We start from the raw sequence: 15,407 nt of genomic DNA, 5'->3' as shown, positions 1-15,407 counted from the left end.
CATCCACTTAGTACGTGTTCTACTGTACCTAAAAATTAATTTATTTTAGCTTCTTTTATTTACTTTGCTTTCACAAAAATATGGGCTCCTGCCACGTTGGCCGATTGCAAAATATTTCGACAGCAGTATTTTTATCATTATTTACAATGATATCGTTCTTTTACAACCTTTTACTTCATTCAATGCTAAGTAATAATCAACAGATGGTAGAAAAACATTTTGTTCATTACAGCAATACTGAGTATCAGTTTGCAGTTCATTCATTTGTTTAATTCAACAGCACATACGGTACGGTAATTTTGTTAAGATTGCCTGGACACTGCTGTGCTAGTGACATTATGGGTTATGAGTTATTAATGGCGTTCCTTCTTTTGGGGAATATCTAAGAAAATCTGTCTTTTCATTGTTACAGAGATTGTCAGCTACCAACAATGAAATGATAGAATGTATTGTATCATCATTTGAAATATCCAGGCTCCATAACAGAATGATGGAGATCCTGAGATGATCTTTTGTGTGTGTCTGTGTGTGTGCCTTTTTTATTTAAACTTATTTATGCAATTGATTTTGAAAATATGGACGTCCCTTTCCGAAATAAAAGTAAAATGAATGAATGGATTAATATGAAAATTGTGCGTTTTTATCTTGAATAATATTTATACGAATCAGGCTTTAAAGATGTATTAATGAATTGGAAAAAAAACATGAAAAATGAATATTAATATGAATAGGCCATTTTGTAGTTTTAATAAAATTATTATTCGTAGGAAAAGCAAAATAATAATGATGAAAAAACTGACCATGGGAGAAATAACTCCATGGTATGAAAGACAATGTAACTACTATTTTTTGCTTTTTCAGGTAAATAATTTTTTTCCCGATCCGATTTTGGTCAAAGTGAATAACTATCACGTGACAATAAAATGACCTATTCAACAAACACATTTTAAAAAATTAATGTTTTCAGGGGGACAATATATTTTTAATCAAACTGACGCCCGAGTCCGGTGTTAAATGTTAACCCTACTCTAGGCATAGTCAATAGAAACGTTCTATTTACTATGACTAGGGTATAGGATATGATACTTTCCTGCTGTAGCTTAAAACCCAAGTAAGCCAGGAGAATCAGTGTAAAGCTCTCTCACACTATCAAACTAGTTTGACATAAAAATGTGCCCAGATATCGTAGAGATATACCCAAATATGGTAGTGCGTATGGGCACATAACATTTTTTGTCGCATAAAGTTTGATAGTGTAGACAGAGCTTAAGAATATACCTGCAAATGCGATACTTTGTAAAGTCGTTTGGTTGATCGTGATCTATTCCATCAACTTCACGCGTGTGTATACACGAACGCTCATCAACAAGAGTAGAATCATAGTGCGCATGATAGTGCCCTCCGATTTCATAATGAACAATCTATAAAGTAAATAATAATACCAATATTTAGTATCTTCGAGAAGATGGCTATTTCATGGTATCATGTTAATGAACAAGTTCCTATTTTGGTCTATATTACAGAAGGACTAAATCTGAATGTCTTCATTTGATTCTATTACTCTTTTGTGTAATTTGATCAATATGTTATATTGATACTCAAGACTGGCAATAGTAGTCTTCCACATAGAGTCTAGTGACAGCTCAGAATCGGGTGCTTATATAGGATTTATCTCAACAAGCATGCATCTAGTCCTCAAAAAAGGGATTTGATGATGAAAATACAGTATTCTTACTTGAAACTCTTTACTTGAATCAATTATCCTCTTTGGGATACCAGTCACAGAAGTAATCCTGGCAAACAAACAAAACAAGAAATCATGTTTCATCCATTATTTCAAAGAGAATAAGAACAAAATAATTAGAAATGTGTTTCATCATCATTCTTTTCATTATTAATCTTAAACTGTTAAAGTTGTTATCATTAATTTTTCAAAGTCGTATAACCTGGTCCAAAAATGGAGTGGGTTATTTTATAATTAGTTTGTGTAGTATTATAATAATGTTGTGACGTGTGTATTCAGAGGGATCATTGATTCTGGTTTAGGGCCCGGGGTGAAGGGCGGGTATTCGGCGAGGGCCTAACATTCGTAAAATGATGTGCTGACCTTAAGATATATCTTTTGCATTGTACTTTTTGGAAATTCAGGATGCCCAAACTATGGACCTAGCTATGGTACTTCTATATAAATTAGTTACCTTTCTCTCAGTAAGCTTAACACTGTGTCCGTCTCGGGATGAAGCCAAACTTGCTTACTTTTTCTAACTACATTTCGGTGATTATTTTCCCCTTTCTTTATCATCCATTCATATGCTAAATTTACGTCAATTTGATCAAACTCGTCTCTTGTCAATGTCTCATCTCCATCGACGTCATAATTATGTAATTGAACAAATTCAGGAATATCTTCTATTGTTATCATGCAGTTTTGTATAGGGGGCATTTCGACCCAAAGTTCCATGAAATCAACTAAATCATCGTCATTTGTATCAGTTCTTTTGAAATCGAATTTTTCACCTTCCTTTGCACCCAGTGTAAACGCATCAATAGGTATTGTTTCACTTTCTTTCCAGTTTTGGGTATTAACTGCTAGATTTATGATATAGTCACATTCGGCTTCGGTGAGGAAATCATCTATCGCTGTCAATAAAACAACAAGAATTAGTTATCTATTTTAACCATACCATGAACACCCCAGTAGTATAATGGTATGATGTTTGATTATCAAGTTAAATGTTCCGGGCTCTTCGTCGTAAACGTTTTCTATAATTAATTTCCAGTATATCACTTGTTGATAGAAGCCTATCAAATTAATGTGTATAGTTATATTATCTGGAAATTAATGTGTATCTTATCTGGCAATGGTTAGTGACGTCACTGGCTGGGTTTGGGCTAGCCTAAAATGTGACGTCTATAAAAGTTTTTTTTTTATACAGCTGTAGTCCTCTATTTTTCTGTATTTCTTTTTATGCAAATCATAATAGTAAACATAAACAGATATAATGAAATATTAAAGTACGTTTTCATTGCCTAGCCTTGTTTACTATTCAATCTACCAATTTAATGTTCTACAAAATAATATATCACTCTTACCAAATATAGGCGGGTGCACAGCTATCGTTTTTAAATTCAATGATCTACCGGTATCAAGGTAGAATGTTCGTTCATGACCCACCTACAAAGTAAAATAGCGGTATTTCTATAATGTAGGCCTATACCATGAAAAGCACTCTATGCAAGCAAGTTTGTTTGTTTGTTCGTTTGGCGGGTAAACAGCTAACGTTTTTAAATTCAATGATCTACCAGTATCAAGGTAGAAAGTTCGTTCATGACCCGCCTAGAAAGTAAAATATCGGTATTTCTATAATGTAGGCCTATACCATGAAAAGCACTCTATGCAAGCAAGTTTGTTTCTTTGTTCGTTTGTTCATGACCAGAACCACAAATATCAAACACAGGGCCATAGTTTAATAAATATTTAGCTCGTATTGTTCATATCACAGGTGTTGAAACGTTATGGATTTGTGCGAACGAACATTCGTGTAAATGAAAGAGCCAACGAACTAGGCCTAGGCCTATAAATAAAAACACTTCTACTTACCGCTATAGGATCTATAATTGTTAATTTCAGATCTTCTCCTGTCTTTTCGTTACTAAAATATTCCGTGTCAATTTGACTTGAGACAAAAGGTAGCAGTAGGGACAAAAGTAGAAAATGCATAGTGTTATGTTGACATCGCTCGTGTTGAGTTTTTACACATCGCGCGCGTTGAGTTTTTACACATCGCGCGTGTTGAGTTTTTACACATCGCGCGTGTTGAGTTTTTTTACACATCGCGCGTGTTGAGTTTTTACACATCGCGCATATCGAGTTTACTATTATCAAAGAAAACTCAACACGAGCGATGTCAACGTACATAACACTATGCATTTTCTACTTTTGTCCCTACTGCTACCATTTGTCTCCAGTCAAATTGACACGGAATATTTTAGTAACGAAAAGACAGGAGAAGATTTGAAATTAACAATGATAGATCCTATAGCGGTAAGTAGAAGTGTTTTTATTTATAGGCCTAGTTCGTTGGCTCTTTCATTTAATTACGCGAATGTTCGTTCGCACAAAACCATAACGTTTCAACACCTGTGATATGAACAATAAGACTAAGTAAGAGCTAAATATGTATTGAACTATATGGCCATGTGTTTGATATTTGTGGATATTTTACTTTCTAGGTGGGTCATTAACGAACATTCTACCTTTATACTGGTAGATCATTGAATTTAAAAACGTTAGCTGTTTACCCGCCAAACGAACAAACAAACAAACTTGCTTGCATAGAGTGCTTTTCATGATATAGGCCTACGTTATAGAAATAATAGTTAATACCGCTATTTTACTTTCTAGGTGGGTCATGAACGAACATTCTACCTTGATACCGGTAGATCATTACATTTAAAAACGTTAGCTGTGCACCCACCTATATTTGGTAAGAGTGATTATTATTATTATATTGTTGTAGAACATTAAATTGGTAGATTGAATAATAAATATAAATGTACTAGTCAATGAAAACGTGACTATAGTTTGTTTTTACTATATTTGTTGGTATTCTAATATTTCATTTAATATCTGTTTATGTTTACTATTATGATTTGCATAAAAAGAAATACAGAAAAATAGAGGACTACAGCTGTATAAAAAACCCTTTATAGACGTCACATTTTAGGCTAGCCCAAACCAAACCAGCTGGCGTCATAACCATTGCAAGATAATATAGGCCTAACTATACACATTAATTTGATAGGCTTCTATTACCAAGTGATATACTGGAAATTGATTCAGTAAACATTTTACGATTAAGAGCCCGGAACATTTAACTTGATAATCAAACATCATACCATTATATACTACTGGGGTGTTCATGGTATGGTTAAAATGGATAACTAATTCGTGTTGTTCTATTGACAGCGATAGACGATTTCCTTACCGAAGCCGAATGTGACTATATCATAAATCTAGCAGTTAATACCCCAAACTGGAAAGAAAGTGCAACAATACCTAATGATGAGTTTACACTGGGTGCAAAGGAAGGTGAACATCAATTCGATTTTAAAACAGCTGACACAAATCATGATGATTTAGTTGATTTCATGGAACTTTGGGGCGAAATGCCCCCTATACAAAACTGCATGATAACAATAGAAGATATTCCTGAATTTGTTCAATTACATAATTATGACGTCGATGGAGATGAGACATTGACAAAAGACGAGTTTGATCAAATTGACGTAAAGTTAGCATATGAATGGATGATAAAGAAAGGAGAAAATAATCACCGAAATGTAGTTAGAAAAAGCAAACAAGTTTGGCTTCATCCCGAGACGGACACAGTGTTAAGCTTGCTGACAGAAAGGTACCTAATTTATATAGAAATACCATAGATAGGTCCAAAGTTTAAGCATCCTGAATTTCAAAAAAGTACACTGCAAAAGATATATCTTAATTAAGTTCGAATTTTAGGCCCTCGCCGAAGACCCGCTCTCCACACCGGGCCCTAAATCAGAATCAATGATCCTCCTGAGTACACACAACATTATTATAATACTATACAAACTAATTATAAAATAACCCACTCCATTTGGGAAATTAACAATTTAAGTTTAATAATGAAAAGAATGATGATGAAACACATTTCTAATTACTTTGTTCTTATTCTCTTTGAAATAATGGATGAAACATGATTTCTTGTTTTGTTTGTTTGCCAGGATTACTTCTGTGACTGGTATCCCAAAGAGGATAATTGATTCAAGTGAAGATTTGCAAGTAAGAATACTGTAATGTGATAAAAGGTTACTTCTATATGATCCAATATAATGTCAAGTTTGTAAGATGATATCGGTACTTACATTTCCAGAGAACTTGACGTTTCGCCTACTAACAGCAAGGCATAATCATAAGTGAATACGTTCTGGTGACGTTACGGTGACACGGTTGAAAGGAGCCATTGTGAAGTTTACCGCTTTGTGTTATCCAAGCGGGATGTGCGGGGGTCGGTCTCGTTACGTTTTAGAATGTTATCGTAAATGTGCGGTAGTTCATATGCTCCTTCATCTCTATTCATATTATTAGGGTCTAATCTTATATGTATCGCTTCTTTTATTTTTCTTGTGTTCCATTCAGTTTCTTTTGCTAAGACTTTGATGTTGTTCCAATTGGGTGTGTGACCAAGAGTCGCCATATGATCCGTGATAGCCGAGCTGTGAAACTTTTCTGACGCCGACTTTCTGCTTGATCTGGTTGAAACACCTTTGCATTGTTCTACAACTTCGGTTTTATGTTCTTTGATCCTGGTCTTCAGCGCTCGTCCTGTTTCTCCAACATACATACTATCGCAGTTATGACAGTTCACTTGATATACAACACCACAAGTGTCTTCTTTTTTAATTTTGTCTTTTGGGTGTACTAACTGGTTTCTTAACTTGTTTTCAGGAATAAAGTATGTGTTAATGTTATGTTCTTTTAGGCATCTTCGTATTCTTTCCGACATATTTGGGATATATGGAATTCCAATACTTCCTTTTTGTCTTTCTATGTTTTCATTCTTTTCTGCTTTGTCGTTCTGTTTTTTGTTTTTTAAAATTTTGTTAACACACCACTTGGGATATTCGCATGCAGATAGAGCAGTTCTTATGATTTTAACTTCATTCTGTTGTTCTTTCTGCGTAGAAACAACATTCTGACATCTGTCAACAAGTGTGCTCACAACACTCAATTTATGTTGTAATGGGTGACATGAATGAAAGTGTAAATATTGGTTGGTATGAGTAGGTTTTCTGTAAACTGATGTAGTGATTTTGTTATCAATGAGTGAAATGGAGACGTCTAGGAAAGGTATAGTGTTATTAGTCATATGTTCTGTTGTGAAAGTGATGTTGTGTGTGGGATCGATTGAGTTAAGATGATAATTAAGGTTGTCAGCAGCTGGGAACGCAGCCAGGTGTTTTAAGTGCTTCCTCTTCTAGCCATTCTAGAAACAGGTTCACCACAATAGGGCTCACTGGGCTTCCCATCGCAACACCTTCTATTTGTTTATAGAAGTATCCGTTGAAGCTGAAATAGGGACAGCAATTCTAAAATGTCATCGACGGAGAGATTTGTACGTTCTTTTAAGTCATCATCATTTTCTAGTTTTATTCGTATGATTTTTAATGCTAATTCTGTGGGTGGCTTGGTGAATAGGGATACAACATCGTACGAGACAAATGTGTAGTTCACACCAAGCGGTAAACTTCACAATGGCTCCTTTCAACCGTGTCACCGTAACGTCACCGCTACGTCACCAGAACGTATTCACTTATGATTATGCCTTGCTGTTAGTAGGCGAAACGTCAAGTTCTCTGGAAATGTAAGTACCGATATCATCTTACAAACTTGACATTATATTGGATCATATAGAAGTAACCTTTTATCACATTATATTATCAGATCCAAATGAACTTATTTAATAAGAATACTGTATTTTAATCATCAACTCCCTTTTTGAGGACTGGATGCTTGTTAAAATAAATCCAATATAAGCACCCGATTCTGAGCTGTCACTAGACTCTATGTGGAAGACTATTGCCAGTTTTGAGTATCAATATAATATATTGATTAAAGTTGAAAATTAAAAGTGATAAATAAAATTTGTCAACTTACACAAAAGAGTAATAGAATCAAATGAAGACATTCAGATTTGCATAGTGTTTGCACAGGGTCAATTTCAACAAATTCAGTCCTTCTGTAATATAGACCAAAATAGGAACTTGTTCATTAACATGATACTATGAAATAGCCTTCTTCTCGATCATACTAAATTATTATTTACTTTATAGATTGTTCGTTACGAAATCGGAGGGCACTATCATGCGCACTATGATTCTGCTTTTGTTGATGAGCGTTCGTGTATGCACACGCGTGAAGTTGATGGAATAGATCACGATCAACCAGACGACTTTATAAAGTATCGCATTTGCAGGTATATTCTTAAGCTCTGTCTACACTATCAAACTTTATGCGACAAAAAATGTTATGTGCCCATACGCACTACCATATTTGGGTATATCTCTACGATATCTGGGCACATTTTTATGTCAAACTAGTTTGATAGTGTGAGAGAGCTTTACACTGATTCTCCTGGCTTACTTGGGTTTTAAGCTACAGCAGGAAAGTATCATATCCTATACCCTAGTCATAGTAAATAGAACGTTTCTATTGACTATGCCTAGAGTAGGGTTAACATTTAACACCGGACTCGGGCGTCAGTTTGATTTAAAATATATTGTCCCCCTGAAAACATTAATTTTTTTTAATGTGTTTGTTGAATAGGTCATTTTAATGTCACGTGATAGTTATTCACTTTGACCAAAATCGGATCGGGAAAAAAATTATTTACATGAAAAAGCAAAAAATAGTAGTTACATTGTCTTTCATACCATGGAGTTATTTCTCCCATGGTCAGTTTTTTCATCATTATTATTTTGCTTTTCCTACGAATAATAATTTTATTAAAACTACAAAATGGCCTATTCATATTAATATTCATTTTTCATGTTTTTTTTCCAATTCATTAATACATCTTTAAAGCCTGATTCGTATAAATATTATTCAAGATAAAAACGCACAATTTTCATATTAATCCATTTATTCATTTTACTTTTATTTCGGAAAGGGACGTCCATAGTTTCAAAATCAATTGCATAAATAAGTTTAAATAAAAAAGGCACACACACACATACACAAAAGATCATCTCAGGATCTCCATCATTCTGTTATGGAGCCTGGATATTTCAAATGATGATACCACAATACATTCTATCATTTCATTGTTGGTAGCTGACAATCTCTGTAACAATGAAAAGACAGATTTTCTTAGATATTCCCCAAAAGACGGAACGCCATTAATAACTCATAACCCATAATGTCACTAGCACAGCAGTGTCCAGGCAATCTTAACAAAATTACCGTACCGTATGTGCTGTTGAATTAAACAAATGAATGAACTGCAAACTGATACTCAGTATTGCTGTAATGAACAAAATGTTTTTCTACCATCTGTTGATTATTATTTAGCATTGAATGAAGTAAAAGGTTGTAAAAGAACGATATCATTGTAAATAACGATAAAAATACTGCTGTCGAAATATTCTGCAATCGGCCAACGTGGCAGGAGCCCATATTTTTGTGAAAGCAAAGTAAATAAAAGAAGCTAAAATAAATTAATTTTTAGGTACAGTAGAACACGTACTAAGTGGATGTATTCGGGAAAGGGGTGTTTATTTATGAAATACTATATTACATTATGAATATGAAATTTGAATTTTAACAAACTTTCTCATAGGCCCATACTTCATTCATTTCAGATATGCAACGCTAATGTATTACTTAAATGATGTTGATGAAGGAGGCGATACAGCATTTCCAGTTGCTGATAATGAAACGTTTTCTTGTGAAGTAAGTACCGTATTTTACTACAGTACAGAATGATCAATTTCTGTTCAATATACCGCATTATCGAATTATTATTTTTACAGACTTTACATTCAGGAGGTCGTATTGCAGATTTGAGCCATCATTGCAAAGATGCTAATTTGCTGGTAAAGCCATCAAAGGGGAAGGTTGTATTCTGGTATAATCACGAAACTAGTGAGGATGGTGAGTGTATAGTATAGTCTGATTATGGAAAACTAATTTAAATTGACACTATTTATGAAACTAACAAAAGTAAAAGTAACTTAATTGACATCTCTTTAGTTATCAAAATACCAGAGTTTAAATTATTTTTTAGCAAAGTAAAGTACACAACTAAACAACTTGGTTAAGCAAATGAAATTATAGCTTTTAATGAAGAAAAGCCTAGAAATTGCCGTACTGTTGTTTTATTTAAAAGGGATACGGCATATAGCAATAACCACTATATTTGATTAGGTTGGGTTGGTCGTCAAGATCCTTATTCCTTGCATGGTGGCTGTGATATTGTAAAAGGGACTAAATGGATTGCTAATCATTGGGTGACAGTGGACAACGACAAGGAACGACAAATTCGTTATATGGACATCTCGGAGGAAAAAAAGAAAAGCAAAAACACAGCAGCAGTAACAGAAGAAAGCACAAAACACGAAGAAATAAATGAACACCAACACCAAATAATGACAACTAATAAACAACTGGAAGAAAAAGATATAAACGAGGAAATCAATCAAGAGAAACTTGTATTACAGTACCCAGAGCAAGAAAAACATCAAAACATAATCGAGACCGGGAAAAATACACAACACAATGGAAACAAGCAATGGTTAGAAGTGGATGAAGACGATATTAGGAAGAACCAACAACAACACACAGAGAAACACATAATTGAGGAAACTTCAAAAGATAAAATCGTGCAATACCAACAACGATCGTTTCAACAGCAGGAAAAACATAAGAAAGACATTTCTAATCAACAACAAATAATACGAATACCAAACAAGGGCAATCAAGACATGTTCCGACAACAACCATACAATGATAATTATAATGCAGATATTGAAACAAAAGAGGAACTATAGATCCTGTTGCATTTATTTACCTGTTGGTGTCCTCTGCTCGAATCAGATCGACTTCCATGAATTTCTATTCTCTCCTCTGTTGCGCCAGCCTCACACATTCCTCATAACTGTCAATTCGTTTATATGTTGTTGGTCCATGTTAGTCGCGGCCTAGCTCTGGCTCTTTTTCCATCATGTTTTCAATTCTCCCTTCCAAAATATCCCTCTGTAAAGCTTCTTTCCTCACAAGATACAGTAAAAATGATAGGCCTACTTATAACAACACCAACAAACATGATAAACTATAATAAAATGGGTAAAACTCGTTATTATTGGGGAAATATGTAGGCATAATCTTAAAGAATGGCGCAGCAGGCATTAAAATAATGTTTTGAGTTTTTATTAAGAAATGGATTTTTGGTTGAATGTAACCATTTATTATGTTATTTCATAAGTAAAAACATTTTTTATCTTTATTAAAACTACAAAATAACCTATTCAAAGTCTAATTTAATTAATCTTCATTTTTCATGTTTTTGAGGGACAATATATCTTTAATATAATGGATTGTGTTAACATAAAGTTTTTTTTCTATTGTGTTGTAAACAACCACTCTTAATAATTTCTAGCAATAAATAAATGAATGCAGGGTTTTAGTCAGTAAATTAGTAAGTATTAATGTAAATTCCATGGGTTAGGTGATAGTTACGTTTGAATTTTCTTACGTTTCGAATCCTGGTAGAATACGGTATTGGTGGAAACAGATAACTAACACTTTTTCTAATGTTTGGTGTCGCCTGAACCTAGTATTTTGTAAACGAACACAATGCCTTATTGTCTTATTATGAAATTATCCAATATCATGATTTATCGTATTTAGGCTTACTTTACTGACCTTTGACACAAATACTTATTTTCAAAACAAATGATGTTATATGACATAATATACTATGTAAGCAACTGTGTAGCCAGATATTGCAAAAAACGTAAAATGGTATAATATATGTAAGCCTAGCACAGGCCTACACATTTATCATATAATATAATATATGATAAATTTATCATATAATAATGATATATACAGTATAAGAACATTCGAATAATTCAACATCTGTTGACATAATTAAATAGTACCGGTATTTTATGTATAATGGAAACAAATTAATTAATTTCATTATATCCTGTCAAGATCATATACATATTGTAGACATTCACAATGTAATCAGTGTGATACTGTATGGTTTTGAAATAGACATATCACGGAGTTGTTCCTTCTGTTTTTCCCGGTTTCATTTATTTCATGTGCAATTGGTTTGTTTGTTTGTTTTATTGATTTTCCACACACAAATAAATACAATATATTCGATAAATGAAATAACAAAATTAGGATAAGGTGGTGTGTGGATGGAGGCCAAAATAAGTTTGTAAAACAAACTTTAAGTCATGGCCACCGATTAAAATTAAAATAAGTTTAAATAGTGGTGGTTGAAAAATATAGCAGATTACATACGTCACAGGCAGTCTGAGAAATGGTATCAAGAGTTATCTAAGAATGTTGGACTGGTTGATAGCTTAAAAGAAGAGGAAGACCATTATGTATCTTAATAACATTATAACCTGTGATGATGATGAAAATGATTTCTTTCTTTTCTTCCTTACTTAAATTTTGAAAATAAAATCACTTCCTGATCTTGAAATTTCATAAAATTGTCATATTATTTTCCAAAATTGCCTAAAATGGTTTTTTTCTCTTTTGTGGCGCAAACACCTAAAATGTTACCAAAATAAAGGGTGCATAATTAAAATTAAAAGCTTTTTCAGTAAAGATAATTTTGTCATAAAGAAATGTGCATTAGCATAATATAAAATGAAAACCAAAATACCATGTCAAATATATACAAATTTAATATACGAAACAAGCATCTTATATATTATGTAAATCTTACAAATACTGTATAACTATAACATTAAATAAATAAGATGCATAATATTAATTTCTAATAACAAATGCATATAGTTACGCATTATGTAAAATACGCATACATTTTATCTTTTTCTTATTTGAAAGCCTTTTGGGCATAATATTTTATGAATCAGACCTTTATACTGTATTCATTTATTTAATTAGTATATAGCATAACAAGATACCTGTACCACTAGAATATCTTATATCATATCCCACAATATTCATACAGTATATTTATTTTGCCAAATCACTTGTTGTATACATAGTCAACAAGTTTACACAACTTTTTTTTTAAATCAATCTTGGAAGAATTAATATACAGTAAACTCTCTGAAGTACAAGAAACATCTGAAATCATCCCAAAACCTTTTTATTTTCTTACAATATAATACATTCTGAAAACCAGACCTTCCCAATAGGGTGCCTTATTGTAAAATGCCCAAAAGAGTCAACATAAATACATTTTTAACATTAACCTTATGTAAGAGTAAGACGTCTGATTAAGACATGCATATTACACGTCAAATATGCGAGGATCTTTTGGATATGATACTTGTTGAACACCTGCAACAGCAAGCAGTTGGTTAATTGGTCGATGATCTTGGTCAGCTTTATCACGATGCATAAAATGCACTTGGTCTCCTAAAACAACATTAAATTTCAATATCAATATTAAAACATATAATACTTTTTCAACTAACTGAAAAAGAAATTCTTCATAAATTGGATAATTATTAGATCCCGCCTCGTGAATAAAAATACTGAAAGATGAGGGCGTTTCAATTTGATCTCTGGTGCGCGTGCGTACAACTGAGGACTAGTGCTGTTCCGCCGTACCACGCCGAGAATGTTAAAGAGTCGCTATCCAATCGAGTTTGAACAATACCATGAAAGCCCCAGTGGTCTAATGGTTAGGACATCTGCATATCAAGCAGACGGTCCGAGTTCGAGTCTCGGTTGGGCGACTTTTTCTCATTCTCACAGATTTCATCATCTTTATCGTTTCAAATTAACTAATTAAATTTCAGTATATCACCGGCCGGTTTAGAATTAATGTTCATTGCCTGATGAGTTTATATATATATATATATATATATATAAACTCATCAAAAATACTGAAAGATGAGGGCGTATCAATTTGATCTCTGTTGCGCGTGCGTACAACTGGGGACTAGTGCTGTTCCGCCGTACCACGCCGAGAATGTTAAAGAGTCGTTATCCAATCGAGTTCGAACAATACCATGAAAGCCCCAGTGGTCTAATGGTTAGGACATCTGCATATCAAGCAGGCGGTCCGAGTTCGAGTCTCGGTTGGGGCGACTTTTTCTCATTCTCACAGATTTCCTCATCTTTATCGTTTCAAATTAATTAATTAAATTTCAGTATATCACCGGGCGGTTTAGAATTAATGTTCTTTGCCTCTTGTGTTTATATATATAAAAGTATCTCTTCGGAGATCCCGCCTCGTGAATAAAAATACTGAAAGATGAGGGCGTATCAATTTGATCTCTGTTGCGCGTGCGTACAACTGGGGACTAGTGCTGTTCCGCCGTACCACGCCGAGAATGTTAAAGAGTCGTTATCCAATCGAGTTCGAACAATACCATGAAAGCCCCAGTGGTCTAATGGTTAGGACATCTGCATATCAAGCAGGCGGTCCGAGTTCGAGTCTCGGTTGGGGCGACTTTTTCTCATTCTCACAGATTTCCTCATCTTTATCGTTTCAAATTAATTAATTAAATTTCAGTATATCACCGGGCGGTTTAGAATTAATGTTCTTTGCCTCTTGTGTTTATATATATAAAAGTATCTCTTCGGAGATCCCGCCTCGTGAATAAAAATACTGAAAGATGAGGGCGTATCAATTTGATCTCTGTTGCGCGTGCGTACAACTGGGGACTAGTGCTGTTCCGCCGTACCACGCCGAGAATGTTAAAGAGTCGTTATCCAATCGAGTTCGAACAATACCATGAAAGCCCCAGTGGTCTAATGGTTAGGACATCTGCATATCAAGCAGGCGGTCCGAGTTCGAGTCTCGGTTGGGGCGACTTTTTCTCATTCTCACAGATTTCCTCATCTTTATCGTTTCAAATTAATTAATTAAATTTCAGTATATCACCGGGCGGTTTAGAATTAATGTTCTTTGCCTCTTGTGTTTATATATATATATATATATATATATAAATATACAGTAGTAGTTGTACAGTTGCATCTCTCTCAAGCATAGTCAGCAGTCAGCATTTTTATTTATTCTTTTAGCCAGTTTTATCGCATATTTTAACTAATTATTGGAACCTGTATAATGTAATGTTTATAGTATTTTTGATGTTCTTGTTGCTTTTAAAATGTTGTATCCTTCCTTGTAGTATTTAAGTCTGTTTTTAATATATTGATTGTTTTAAATAATATAAATATTGTTTATAGTAATACTTTTATTAATATACATTTTAAAATTTTGAAAATGTACTCATATTATTTCCATTTTAATTGACAAAATAAAATTGAATCTTGAATCAGAGAGGAGGAGAGGAGGCGTGGCTAGAATGTCCCGTCCTCTTGCTTGTCATCAGAGAGAGAAATCAGAGTAGAAATGGCGTTTAATGAATGCACTGAAGGAATCATAGATCTATTGGGTGAATTTATTAGATTAAATGATTCATTTATTATTAATTATGCCCAGGCCCAGCCAGCCTAGAAGGCCTAGGCCTGGTGTAAAAATCAGGATAAGCCTAGGCCTGACCCAGTCTCTTATGCCTAGCTAGGGAGGCAGGCTGGGAGGGCCTAATAATAGCAAAGAACTTATAACACAAGAATCTCCTGTTCTTCAATTTGCATTCAAAACACAGTCAGAAGTACAGGGTTAAAAGGTCAA

This window comes from Antedon bifida, chromosome 6 (assembly GCF_963402885.1).
Source record: "Antedon bifida chromosome 6, ecAntBifi1.1, whole genome shotgun sequence".
In the NCBI taxonomy this organism is placed as follows: domain Eukaryota; kingdom Metazoa; phylum Echinodermata; class Crinoidea; order Comatulida; family Antedonidae; genus Antedon; species Antedon bifida.
Note: the sequence above shows the minus strand (reverse complement) of the source record.